General features: G+C 36.3%; 1 pseudogene across 1 annotated transcript in view; it reads left to right on the top strand.

Moving 5' to 3' along the window:
- Positions 1-14,851, top strand: part of LOC110261402 (tyrosine--tRNA ligase, mitochondrial pseudogene) — a 317,000-nt pseudogene that overhangs the window by 155,203 nt on the left and 146,946 nt on the right. The gene's annotated exons all lie outside the window — the stretch shown is intronic.

Below are 14,851 nucleotides of genomic sequence, written 5' to 3'. Positions count from 1 at the left end.
AATAGCCCTTATATTTAACATTTTGTATTGAGTGTCCATATTTAGATTTCATACCACATTCATTGATATTTGAATATCCAAGTTTTTATAAATTCTTCAAATTCATAAATTCTCCTCAAGATTTATGTCCTAAGTTTATGAATATTTAATATCACCCTAATCTATAAGCATTTATCATAAATGGATAAATAAAAGATATTCACATTCAAACAAAGATTTTTGTGGGTCATTTCAGAATAGAAAAATGTAGCAGTAGGTGAAGCTGATGCTTCAAGCTTTCTAGACTGCAGAACTGTCTGTTTTATGGTCACATACTCCTTAAGAAGCAAAGAACTTGAACCAGATTCATTGCTTAGCACTAGAAAGTGTAGGGGATTCCACTACCAATAAAAATGATTTGATAAAAACTATGTAGAAACACTCTCAGGAGAGATTTTAATAAACTGCTTACACAGAGAACCTGAATTGATATTTTTCAAGTTGCAGTCCACTGTTGGATTTGAAGTGAATTTAGAATGACACAATCAGTATCTTTTAAAATAAGATAGTATATAATAAAGAATATTAGGGTACTTTACCTGTAACCTTGTATATATTTTGTTTTGTGAAGTTTATTTTTCTGATATGCACAAATGCATATATATAATTGTGCACCAGTTTAGAATGTCAATTGATTTTTTTTTTTCTGTCAAAAAAAAATCTTGAAAGGTAGTGGATTTGAATAAGTAGAAAAAACATTGCAACAAGTCTGGGAAACCCAAAATTCCTTCTCAGTAGAGATATCTATGATTTCATGTTATCTTTAGGATATGATAAATATAAAACTAAGTCCTAGTTGCCTTCTTATACCTGGTTTTGGAATGGGAGCCAGGAGACAATCAAGTACAAAATATTCACCATGGGAGTAGGATGGAGGTGTGCAGAAAAAGAAAACAAAGAAACAGATGAAAATAACAAACATAAGACAAGCTTCCATTCACAATTAACATATGAACTAAAATTCAAAATGCAAGAGAAAAAGCAAAACTAAAAAAGGTTTAAAAATACCAGATGTAAATATATCCCAACCTGTAAATATAATAGAAGAATAAGAAATTATCCTTAATATTTTAATATCCTTAAAGTCAGGATATTATGGAAGAATGGAGCACAGCAACCCAGACAAAGCTCTCAGTTCTTCCAGTCTGAACTTTAAGCCAGCAGTCTCTGTAACCAGGCAGCATCTGAGACAGTTGCTGGCTTCTGATGGGCTTCTAGTACAGATAAATAAGGAAGATTTGTTTCTCCCCTCCCCCATTGCAGAGAGAAAATAGAAGCAAGTTTAGTGAGATACAAGTCAAGCAGAAAATATCAGACATATCCTAGGAAGACTTGGTACTCAGAGATGTTTGGAGCACCAAAGTGACATATAAAAGATCTGCATTCCCTTGTATTCTAGTCTTTTGTCTTTTTTTTTTTGTCTTTTGTTGTTGTTGTTGCTATCTCTTGGGCCGCTTCCGCGGCATATGGAGGTTCCCAGGCTAGGGGTTGAATCGGAGCTGTAGCCACCGGCCTACGCCAGAGCCACAGCAACGCGGGATCCGAGCCGAGTCTGCAACCTACACCACAGCTCACGGCAACGCCGGATCGTTAACCCACTGAGCAAGGGCAGGGACCGAACCCGCAACCTCATGGTTCCTAGTCGGATTCGTTAACCACTGCGCCACGACGGGACTCCTGTATTCTAGTCTTAAGAAAGAACTGGAAGATCAGAGGAATCTTTCCTGATTCTGAATTTTACGAAGTATAAAACAAATTTGGGGCGTTCCCTTTGTGGCTCAACAGGTTAAGAACCTGACATAGAGTCTCCGAGGGTGTGGGTTAAGGATCCAGCGTTGCTGAAGCTGTGGTGTGGGCCACAGCTTTGGCTCAGTTCTGGTATTGCTGTAGCTGTGGTGTAGGCCTGTGGCTGCAACTCCAATTCAACCTGTGGCCTGGAAACGTCCATATTTCAGAGGTGTGGCTGTAAAAAGGAAAAAAAAAAAAAAAAAGAGCAGAGATGCTTGTTTCAGGTACTTGCTACTATGTCCAAGACTTTGAGGGCAAATACTTTTAATGTATTTGAGAACACATCCTAACCCAAAAGGAAAGAGAACTTAGAAATCACAGAGAAGAAAAAAAGGAAATTGAAAAGAGAGAGAGAGGAATATGACATTGAAATAAAGTTGCAGAAGGAGAAAAATAACATTCTGAACAAAGGATAGTAATATAAGCACTTCCTAGTGTTTGGGATTTTTTTTTTCCAGAAAACTAATATTAGTAGAGGAATATAAAGAGGAAACAGTCATTGCTGCAGCGTGGTTTTGTAACTTAGAAAATCACAAGTGGTGATTATCTTGTAATATAGGGAACATAAAAGACAACATAGTAAAAATGCAAAAGGATAATTTGAAAAGAGATTAAGAGATTGATAATGTAAAAAAATGGTATTCTAGATAGAAAGAAAACAGACAACAAAAAAGTAATATTTAAACAAATGACTCACACCATGCATGGAAATAAGCTCGAAATGGCTTAAAGACTTAAATATAAGACAAGACACCATCAAACTCCTGGAGGAGAACATAGGCAAAACATTCTCTGACATCAAACTTACGAATATTTTCTCAGGTCAGTCTCCCCAAAGCAACAGAAATAAGAGCAAGAATAAACCTATGGGACCTAATCAAACTGACAAGCTTTTTTGCACAACAAAGGAAACCAAAAAGAAAACAAAAAGACACTTAGAGAATGGGAGAAAATAGTTTCAAATGATGCAACAGACAGGGGCTTAATCTATAGGATATACAAGCAACTTATACAACTCAACAGCAGAAAAGCCAACAACCCAATGGAAAAATGGGCAAAAGACCTGAATAGACATTTCTCCACGGAAGATGTACAGATGGCCAACAAGCACATGCAAAAATGCTCAACATCCCTGATTATTAGAGAAATGCAGATCAAAACCCCCATGAGATACCACCTCACACCAGTCAGAATGGCTGGTGTATAAGTCCCCAAATAACAAGTGCTGGAGGGGGTGTGGAGAAAGGGAACCCTCCTGCACTGTTGGTGGGAATGTAAGCTGGCACGACCACTGTGGAGAACAGTATGGAGATACCTTAGAAATCTATGCATAGGACTACCGTGTGATCCAGCAATCCCACTCTTGAGCATCTATCCGGACAAAACTTCCCTTAAAGAAGACACATGCACCTGCATGTTCATTGCAGCACTATTCAAAACAGCCAAGACGTGGAAACAACCCAAATGTCCATTGACAGACGACTGCATTAGGAAGATGAGGTTATATATACACAGTGGAATACTACTCAGTCACCAAAAAGAACCAAATGATGCCATTTGCAGCAACATGGATGGAGCTAGAGACTCTCCTCCTGAGTGAAGTAAGTCAGAAAGAGGAAGACAAATACCATATGATGTCACTCGTATCTGGAATCTAATATACAGCACAAATGAACCTTTCCACAGAAAAGAAAATCACGGACTTGGAGAATAGACTTGCGGTTGCCAAGGGGGAGGGGGGGAGGGAGTGGGAGGGATTGGAAGCTTGGGGTTAGTGTATCCAAACTAGATTAACAATGATATCCTGCTGTGTAGCACTAAGAACTATGTCTGGATACTTACAATGCAGCACAACGATGGGAGAAAAACATTTATGTATAAATGTATGTGTAACTGAGTTCCCATGCTGTACAGTGGAAAAAAAAAAAAGACTGTGTTGGGGGAAATAACAAAAAATAATTTGAAAAAATAAATGATAGGAAATGTTTGTCTTTATTTTTAACTCAATGAACTTTATTACATTCGTGTTTATACATCAATCATCACAACCCAATTTTATAGCATTTCCATTCCAAACCCTCAGTGCATTCCCCCACCCCCCCATCTTGTTTCCTTTGGAAAACATAAGTTTTTCAAAGTCTGTGAGTCAGTATCTGTTCTGTGAAAAAGTTCATTGTGTCCTTTTTTTAGGTTCCACATGTAAGTGATAGCATATGATGTTGGTGTCTCACTGTCTGACTAACTTCACTTAGCAGAATAATTTCTAGGTCCAACCATGTTGCTAAAAATGCCATTATTTCTTTCCTTTAAATGGCTAATATTCCATTATGTATATGTACCACCTCTTCTTTATCCACTCCTTTATTGATGGACACTTAAGTTGTTTCCATGTCTTGGCTATTGTATATAGTGCTACAGTGAACATGGTGATATGTATATCTTTTCACGTCATGCTTTTCTCTGGATAGATGCCCAGGAATGGGATTGCTGAATCAAATGATACTTCTATTTTTAATTTTTTTCTGAAAAATCTCCATACTGTTTTCCACAGTGGTTCCACCAGTTTACATTACCACCAACAGTGCAATAGGGATCCCTTTCTCCACACCCTCTCCAGCATTTATTGTTTTTAGACTTTTTGATTATGGCCATTCTGCTTGTGTAAGGTGGTACCTCATAGTAGTTTTGATGTGCATTTATCTAATAATAAGTGATATTGAACATCTTTTCATGTGCTTTTTGGCCACCTGTGTGTCTTCTTTGGGGAATTGTCTGCTTAGATCTTCTGCCCTTTTTTTGATGGAATTCTTTGTTTTTTGGTATTGAGCTGCAAAAGGTGTTTATCAATTTTGGAGATTAATCCTTGTCAGTCACTTCACTTGAAAATATTTTCTCCCATTCTGTGGGTTGTATTTTCATTTTGTTCATTGTTTCCTTTGCTGTGCAGAAACTTTTAAGTTAAATTAGGTCCCCTTTGTTTATTTTTGTTTTTATCGTCATTATTCTAGAGGGTGGAAGAATCTTGGAAGGTGTTGCTGTGGTCATGTCAGAGAGTGTTTGGCCTATGTTTTCCTCTAAAAGTTTTATACCATCCAGTCTTAAATTTAGGTTTTGGTCCATTTTGAATTTATTTGTGTGTGTAGTATTAGGAAGTATTTTAATTTTATTCTTTTACATGTAGCTGTCCAGTTTCCCAGCCCACTTGTTGAAAGGAGTGTCTTTTTTTCCATTGTATATTCTTGCCTCCTTTGTCATAGATTAGTTGACTGTTTAATTCTGGGCTTTCTATCCTGTTCCACTGATCTGTATTTCTGTCTTTGTGCCAGTACCATACGGTTTTTATGACTATAGCTTTGTAGAATAGTCTGAAGTCAAGGAGCCTGATTCCTCCAGATCCATTTTCCTTTCTCAGGATGGCTTTGACAATTCTGGCTCTTTTGTGCTTCCAAACAACCTTTAAAATATTTTGTTCTAGTTCTGTGAAAAATGTCCTTGGTAATTTGATGGGGATTGCATTGAATTGGTAGATTGTCTTAGGTAGTATAGTCATTTTGATAATATTGATTGATTCTTTCAGTCCAAGAGCATGGTATGTCTATCCATCTGTTTGTGTCATCTTTGATTTCTTTCATCACCGTCTTATAGTTTTCAGAGTACAGGTCTTTTGGCTCTTTGGGTAGTTTTCTTCCTAAGTTTTTTATTCTTTTTGATGCAATGGAAAATGCTATTCTTTCCCTAATTTCTCTTTCTGATCTTTCATTGTTAGTATATAGAAATTCAGTCATTTCTGTGTATTAATTTTGTATCCTGTGACTTTGCCAAATTCATTGATGAACTCTGACAGTTTTCTGATAGCATCTTTAGAATTTTCTAGGTATAGTATGTCACCTGCAAATAGTGATAGTTTTACTTCTTCCTTTCCAATTTGGATTCCTTTTCTTGCTTTTTCTTCTCTGATTGCTGTGGCTAGGCCTTCCAAAACTATATTGCATAGTAATGCTGAGAGCGGATATCTTTTTCATGTTCCTGATCTCAGCGGTAATTCTTTCAGCTTTTCACCATTGAGAATGATGTTAGCTGTGGGTTTGTCGTATACAGCCTTTATATTTTGAGGTAGGTTCCCTGTATGCCCACTTTCTGAAAGGTTTTTATCAGAAATTGGTGTTGGATTTTGTCAAAAGCTTTTTCTTCATCCATTGAGAGGATCATATGGTTTTTATTCTTCAGTTTGTTAATGTGGTGTATCACACTGATTGATTTGAAGATATTGAAGAATCCTTGCATTCCTGGGATAAAGCCCACTTGATTATGATATGCAATCCTTTTATTTTTGTATCATTGGATTCAATTTGCTAGTATTTTGTTGAGGATTTTTGCATCTATGTTCATCAGTGATATTGGCCTGTAATTTTATCTTTTTTTGTTTTCTGTGTCTGATTTTGGTATCAGAGAGATGGTGGCTTCATTGAATGTGTTTGGGAATTTTCCTTCCTCCCCAGTTTTTTGGAATAGTTTCAGGAGGATAGGTGTTAGCTCTTCTCTAAATGTTTCATAGAATTCTCCTCTGAAGCCAACTGGTCCTGGACTTTTGTTTGTTGGATGTTTTTTAATCACAGTTTCAGTTTCAGTACTTGTGATTGGTCCATTCATATTTTTATTTCTTCTTGCTTTAGTCTTAGAAGATTGTACTTTTCAAAGAATTTGTCCATTTTTTGGAGGTTGTCTGTTTTATTAGCATATTGTTGCATGTAGTAGTCTCTTATGATCCTCTGTATTTCTGTGATGTCCATTGTAACTTCTCCTTTTTCATTTCTAATTTTAGTGATTTGAGTCCTCTCACTTTTGTTCTTGATAAGTCTGGCTGTAAAAAAAAATCCCTTAGGTTATCAATTTTGTTGATCTTTTAAAAGAACTGTCTTTTAGTTTCCTTGATCTTTTCTATGGTTTTCATCATTCCTATTTCATTTCTGTCTGATCTTTATGATTTATTTCCTTCTGCTAACTTAAGGTCTTGTCTGTTCTCTCTCTAGCTGCTTTAGATATAAAGTTAGGTTGTTTATTTGAGCTTTTTCCTCTTTTCTGAGGTAGGCTTGCATTGCTGTTAACTTCCCTCTTAGAACTGCTTTTGCTGTATCCCATAGGTTTTGGAATGTTGTGCCTTTGTTGTCATTTGCTTCTAGGTATTTTTAGTTTCCTCTTTGATTTCTAGTTATCTATGGGTTGTTTAGTAGCATCTTGTTTTGTCTCCATGTGTTTGTGGTTTTTGCAGTTTTTTTCATTGTTGAGTTCCAGTCATAAAGTGTATTGGTTGGAAAAGATGCTTGATATGATTTCAATTTTAGTAAAGTTACTGAGGCTTGATTTTTGGCCTGGAATGTCATCAATCCTAGAGAATGTTCCATGTGCACTTGAGAAGAATGTGTATTCTGCTGCTTTAGGATGGGATGTTCTATAAATATCTATTAAGTCCATCTGGTCTAATTCATCGTTTAGGGCCTTATTTCCTTGTTGACTTTCTGTCTGGATCATCTGTCAATTGCTGTTAGTCAGGTGTTAAAGTCCCCTGCTATTATTGTGTTATTGTCAATTTCTGCTTTTAGTGTTGTTAGCAGTTGCCTTATATTTTGAAGTGATCTATGTTGGGTGCATATATATTTAAAATTTTTATATCTTCTTGGATTGATCCTTTGATCATTATGGAATGTCCTTTTTTGTCTCTTATAATTTTCTTTATTTTAAGGTCTATTTTGTCTGAAATGGGTATTGCTACGCTAGCTATTTTTGTTGTTGTTGTCTTTTTGCCTTTTCTAGGGCCGTACCTATGGCATATGGAGGTTCAGGCTGGGGGCCTAATCAGAGCTATAGCCACCAGCCTACACCTGAGACACAGCAACGCAGGATCTGAGCTGTGTTTGCAAACTACACCTCAGCTCACAGCAATGCCAGATCTTTAACCCACTGAGCAAGGCTAGGGGATTGAACCTGCAACCTCATGGTTCCTAGTCAGATTTCTTAACCACTGAACCACGGTGGGAACTCCTCTAGCTATGTTTTGATTCCTGTTTGCATGAAATATTTTCTTCCATCTTCTCACTTTCAATTTGTATGTGTCCCTAGAAGTGAAGTGGGTCTCTTGAAGACAGCATATATGTGGGCCTTGTTTTTGTATCCATTCAGCCAGTCTATATGTTTTGATTGAGGCAGTTAGTCCATTTACATTTAAGGTAATTATTGATATTTTTGTTCTTATTGCCATTTTATTAACTGTTTTGGCTTTGTTGTTGTTGCTCTTTTTTCTTCCCTTCTTATTCTCTCCTCTTGGTTTGATGACTATCCTTAGTATTTTATTTGAGTTGCTTTTTCTCATTTGTTTGTGTATATGTTGTAGATTTTTGGTTTGCAGTTACTCTGAAGTTTTAATATAGAAGTATATATATACAAGATTGTTTTAAGTGGTTGGTCTCTTAATTGCAAGTGCATCTCCAGTGTCCTGCATTTGTAACCTCCTGTTCTCATGATATTGATTTGGTAGCATATTTGTGTGTAGATGATTTCCTACCTTTACTGTATATATGCATTTACTGGTGAGCTTTGCCATTTGTAATATTTTTATTTCTAGTTTTGGCCTTTTTTTCCAGCTAGAGAAGTTCCTTTAGTATTTGTTGTAAAGCTATTTTAGTGGTGTTGAATTTTCTTAGCTTTTGCTTCTCTATAAAGCTTTTGATTTCTCCTTCAAATCTGAATGAGAGTCTTGCTGGGTAGAGTAATCTTGGTTGGAGGTTTTTTCCTTTCATCACTTTAAGTATATCATGCCACTTCCTTCTGGCCTGCAGAGTTTCTGCTGAAAAATCTTCAAATAACCTTATTGGGGTTCCCTTGTATGTTATCTGTTTCTTTTCCCTAGCTGCTTTCAGTATTTTCTGTTTGTCTTTAACTTTGGTCAGTTTGATTAATATGTGTCTTGGGGTGTTCCTCCTTGGGTTTATTTTATTTGTTTCTCATTTTGTTTCCTGGATTTCAGTGAGTGATTCCTTTCCTCTATATCAAAGTAGTTTTTGGCTATTATCTATTCAAATATTTTTTCTGGCCCTTTCTCTCTCTCTCTTCTCCTATGATACAGATGTTGATGCATTTTTCCTTGTCTCAGTGTTCTCTTAGTCTGTCTTCATTTCTTATTACTCTTTTTTTTCTCTTTTCTGTTCTATATAAGTATTTTCCTCTAGTCTGTCCTCTACCTCATTTATTCATTCTGCCTCCTGTATTCTGCCATTGGTTGTTTCTAATGAATTATTTATTTCAGTCATCATATTTTGCATCTCTGCTTGTTTAATCCTTAAATCTTATATTTCTTTGCTCAGTGTTTCTTATAATTTATCAATCTTTGCCTCCAGCTTATTTGCAATATCTTGAATCACCTTCAGTGTCATCACTCTAACATCTTTTTCATGGAGGGTGATAATCTCCACATCACTTAGCTGTTTTCCTTTTATTTTTTTCTTGCTCCCTTATCTGAGTCATAATTCTGTGCCTTTTCATTATGTATAGATTTTTGGTTTGATCTCCTTTTTGCCAACAATAGAGTTGTAGCCTCTCTTGCTTCTGATGTCCTCCCTCCTTGTGGCTGAAGTTAATGTGGGGTCTTGCTGTAGGCCTCCTGATGGGAGGGACTGGTGCCAGCCCACTGGAAGGTGGAGCTGATTCTTATCCCTCTCATGGGTGGGGTTTTGTCTCTGAGTAAGATTAGAGCAGGCTCTGTCCCTGGGGGTCCTTAGGCAACCTATTTGCTGATGGGTGGGGTTGAAATCCCACCTGGGTTATTGTTTGATATGGGGCTTCTCAGTGCTGATGGGTGGGGCGGATTTTTCCAAAATGGCCACCTCTAGAGGAACACATGCTGATGATCATTCCAGAGACCTTTGCCTCCAAAGTCCCTCCCCCATAATGAGCTATAGTCTCCCCTAGTTTTCCTAGGACAGCCCCCAAGTTCTCACCCAGATTCCTATGGAGTCTCTGCTTTGCCGTGGGACCAAGTGCACATGAAAGCCTGGGTACACCTTTCAAAAATGGGGTCTCCATTGAGCTCTTGCACACAATCCTCACTGGTCTTCAATGCCAAATGCTCTAGGGGCTCCTACTCCCAATGCCAGACCCCAGGTGTTGGGAGAAGGCGACCTGATGTGGGGCTCAGAACTCTCACCCCTGTAGGTGAGTCTCTGTGATACAGTTATTTTCCAGTCTGTTGCCTGCACACTGACAGGTATGGGGTTGCATATATCACATAATCACCCTTCCTACTGTCTTAATGTGGCCTTTTCTTTGTGTTCTCTTCTTTGTCTTCTGGAGTAGGATATCTTTTTGGATAGTTTGTAGCCTGTCTGGTTGAAGGTTGTTCAGCAGTTGGTTGTAATTTTGTTGCTTTTTATGAGAGAAGGTGAGCTCCGTTTCTTCTACTCCACCATCTTAATCCTGTTTCCTGGATCATCTTTCTCAATATGCATACTTCTGAGCTTCAGACAGGCCCTTCTACTTCAGTAGGTGGGTGTGTGGGATTTAGGGGATTCCTAGGAGAATGAATGCCCTTTCCATGAAAGCCATGGGGAGTTCTGGTCTTTTGATTATTAGCTGCTGGGGATACCTGATGCCTTTAATAAATGGTGCACTTTCTTTCATCAAAAGCTGGTGTGAGTAACCTGGATTTATTGCACACACCAGAAAATATTTTCTTGAGTGCGAGCAAGAGCAAAGTGTGCAGATGGAAAAAAAAATAACCAAGTCATCAGCTGTTGCATGAGAAAACCCATTTGCTCAAACAAGAGTGAATTCTTGAAGTCTTTAGATAACAAAAAATTTCTCATGTTTTCTTAGAAAAAAAGAACAAGTTATCTTTTGGATTATAATAAAATTGGAGCTGGACTTTTAACCTGTGCCACTGGAAACTAGATGGTGGAAAGTCATCTTCAGAACTCTGAAAGAAATGAACTGCAACACAAGAATCTTGCACTTAGTCAAGACATCATCCTTTTGCTCTAGTGAAATAAAAGATATTTGTTGAGGATACATATGATTCAAAGAATAGATGTCAGTTGTTTCTCACTATGGAAATTACTAATATGGCTCAAAAGTCTTCACAGCCCCATTCTTATTGTCCTACATGAAACACAGAGGCTATAAAAATGAATTCACTAGCTTTGCTTGTAGGTGGTTGTGTACATACCTAACATAATTTTAGTCTATATTATTTAGCAGAAAATTGCTGTTGTTAGCTATTCATTTCCTTCTCATTTCATTCATGTAGTAAGAACTGAAAGCCCTGGAAGTGAAGTGGCCACCTTGGTGTCAACTCTTATTCTAAGAATGAAAGAGACAACTGATATTAAGATCTTGGTTTTCTGTTGGTATTGATGAACCCTGAACTTCCCAACAGTGTATATTGTATTACATATGATAAATAAAATTAATGTCTTCATAACATATATTTTAGGGTTTCTGTTATTTGTAGCCAAACTTTATTGTTTTTGCTTTTGTTTTTGTTGTAACTGCACTTACGGCATATGGAAATTCCCAGACCAAGGATCAAACCTGAGCCACAGCTGCGACCCAGGCCACTGCAATGACAACACTGGATCCTTAACCCACTGCAGTAGAACCCCTGTAGCCAAAGTGTATTGTTAACTGATATGACGTGTAGTATGTAGAAGTGGAAATTTGCATAAAACAGAAACTAAAATGTGAAATTAGGTAAGAATAAGAGGTAGGGTATATTAGAAAGTTAGTTTTCTGCTCCTCTAAGGTCAGTACAGTGCAGTGATGACTACTATTCTCCAGTCAAAGAGAGAGGCCTAGAACAGATTAATTTGGCATATGCTTTATTTTGGGATGGAAATCATACCTTGTGAGGTAAATGATGTGGTAATTTCAGAATGTTTGTATGCCAGCTTACTCAGGGAAATGATCATTTTAGGATGGTAGTGTTACATTGGATTGTGAGAGGAAAGGTGTAGAATAGTAGAGAACCACAAAAGTAGACTAAGATTTTATTCAAAATCTATTTCCATATTAGTGGTGGGTTCACACCAGTATGTTTTAACATTAAATAACAATCTTGAATGGTTATATTGTTATAAGAGATAAAAAATGGAATAACTTATCCAGTACCAAAATTTACTCATAATTTTGTGACTCAATTCATTAAAAAAAAAAGACATGGAAAAACTACCCTTCAGCCAGTGAATGGATAAACTTATAGTATATTTATACAACAGAATTCTATTAATCAATAAAAAGAAGCAATATACTCATAAATTGAAAAAAGAGTACTATCCAAAGCATTACAGGTGAAAGGAGCCAGACTTAATACATAGAATATGATTCCATTTAGATGGCAAAATATTGTTAAAAGAAGATAAGTATCTTTTTGGAAAAGATAAAACTATAGGGAAAGAAAAGAGATTAGTGGTTATAAGGGGCTGGAGTTTATAAAAGTACTGACTCAGTAGTGACAGGGCAAGGGAATTTTTGGAGTTAGTGGATGTTGTTGATTGAATTTTGTTCTACATAAAATTCATATGTTAATTTCTCAACTCCCAGCACCTTAGAATGTGACCTTATTTGGAGATAGGGTCTTTACAGAGGAAATCAACTTAAAATAAGGCTTTTAGGGTGGGCCCCAATCCACTATGTCTGAAAAAAATTGGAAATTTGGACAAAGACAGGCATAGACAAAAGCTGATGTGAAGAGATAGATGTACAGAAAAGATGACCATCTGTAAGTCAAAGAGAGAGGCCTAGAAGAAGTCCTTGTTACATAGTCCTCAGAAGGAATCAACCTTATTGACACCCTGATATTAGATTTCTATTTCCAAGAACAACCATGAGACAATAAACTTTTGTTGTCTAAGAGGCCCAGTTTGTAGTGCTTTGTTACAGTAGCTTTTTTTAGCAAATATACAGTGGAAGTGTACTACTGTATCTTGATTGTGGTGGTGGTTACATGATTGTGTAATTTGGTAGAGTTCATAGAATTGTAGAACAGAAAATGAATTTTGCTCTATGTGGGTAAAAAAGTAGATAGTGCTTAGGAAAAAAAAAACACTTTTTGTTATCTCAAAAATATAACTTTGTAAAAGGATGTCAAAACAAATATTTCACAAAAGAGATATACAAATGGCCAATAATCACATGAAAAGATGCTCAACATCATTACGCATCAGTAAAACCACAAGTAAAACCACAAGAAAATATCTCTGCATATCCCATTATAATGGCTAAAATTTAAAAGATTCACAATATCAAAGTATTGGTGAGGCTCTGGAGTAATTGAACTGTTAACTATTGCTCATGGGAATGCATTTTAATAGAGAGAGAGAGAATGGGAAAAATCCAGAGACATACTGAGAATACTAATAAATATATTTGTGAAAGGAAACTACCACAGCTGGGAAAAGAACTATGGTTGTCATTCTTAGAGCTCACTCAGGACCAGGAGGAACAGTTCTGAGTCTCAACAGAGTAGGAAAAAACTTAACTCGTGGGACATTGGGTCAAGTACCCAAGAGTTTTTTGCCTCAGTAATGGGAGAAAATTAGCCATAAACTAAAGGCTGCTCTGGACTCTCCTGAGAAAACATATAAGCAAGAGCCAAAAGTATCAAATTGCTTCTAATAAACTTACAAACAAACCGTAACAATAACAACAACAAAAATGCTTTAAGACTATTTATAGGAATGCAAAAAATATCCAGCAGAAATGAAGGTATAAAAAGTTGCTCTCCATGCAGAAGCTAAAAAAAATGTATAATGAGGAGAAATATCAACTAATCAAAACTGATCCAGAAATTACATGAATGCGTACTTAATAGAAAAAAAATTAAGACAATCATAGTTATGAATTCAGTAGGTTGAAGATGATAGAGAAAAGATGTTGATTGGAGATGATAGCGGAAAGATTGAGCATGGTAAGTAGAAACATTGAAAGATATAAAAAATAGCTCATATCTAACTTCTATAGATGAGAATAGCAATGTCTGAGATGAGAAATATACTAGATTGGACTATTGGCAGATTCATCAATGGAAAATTAAACATTTCTAAATACCTAGCAAGATAAATGAAACAGAAGGGGAAAAAATTCTCTAAAATAAAACTAAAGGGTTTATGACGAATAGAGCATCATTCAGTGGGTATGTAGTATTAAAATACAGAAAGTGAAAATGAAAGGAATTGCAAGAAGAAACAGTTTCGCGGTTAACATTAAGGATATAAAAATTCATCTCTTGGAGTTCCCATTTTGGATCAGTGGTTACAACCTGACTAGTAACTATGAGAGCATGGGTTCTATCCCTGACCTTGCTCAATGGGTTAAAGGACCCAGTGTTGCCATGAGCTGCAGTGTAGGTCACAAACGTGGCTCAGATCCCACATTACTATGGCTGTAGTGCAGGCCAGTGGTGGTTACAGCTCAGATTTGACCCCTAGCCTGGGAGTTTCCATATGCTGCAAGTATGGCCCTAGAAAGTAAAAAAAAAAAAAAAAAAAAAAAAAAAAAAAAAAATCGTCTCTCAATAACTGACAGAGCAAATAGAAAAAATGCAATACAGATATAAAAAGCTTGAATGACATTACCAACCAAATTAATATTTATGGAAAATTCTATACAATAGTGGGAGTTTTTTTTCCAGTTTTCCCAAAACATTATTTTATCATCTAAAATTTTATATATGTAAACATTTACCAAGATTGACCATCTTCTTGCCCATAAAACAAACCTCTATAAATTTAAGGGAATATGAAACATACAAAGTATGTTGTCAGAGAAAGGAATGGATTTAAATTAGAAATCAATACTGGAAGATCTCTGGAAATCAGTCACAGAAGATCTCTGGAAAGTCCAGTTATTTCTGAATCTAGCAAGGTTTTAGCATTGAAGATAGATATAAACAATCAATTGTATTTTTGTATATTAGAAACCAAGAACCAGAAATTAAAACTTGAATAAAAATGTGATTTATTATATCATCAAAAATGAA

The sequence above is a fragment of the Sus scrofa genome, chromosome 6 (genome assembly GCF_054392235.1).
Source record: "Sus scrofa isolate SSC_HxYL_T2T_F1_AM1 chromosome 6, Sscrofa_HxYL_maternal_Yorkshire_Landrace_v2.0, whole genome shotgun sequence".
Taxonomy (NCBI): Eukaryota; Metazoa; Chordata; class Mammalia; order Artiodactyla; family Suidae; genus Sus; species Sus scrofa.
The sequence above is the reverse complement of the archived record's forward strand: the minus strand, read 5'-3'. Positions and strand labels throughout refer to the sequence as shown.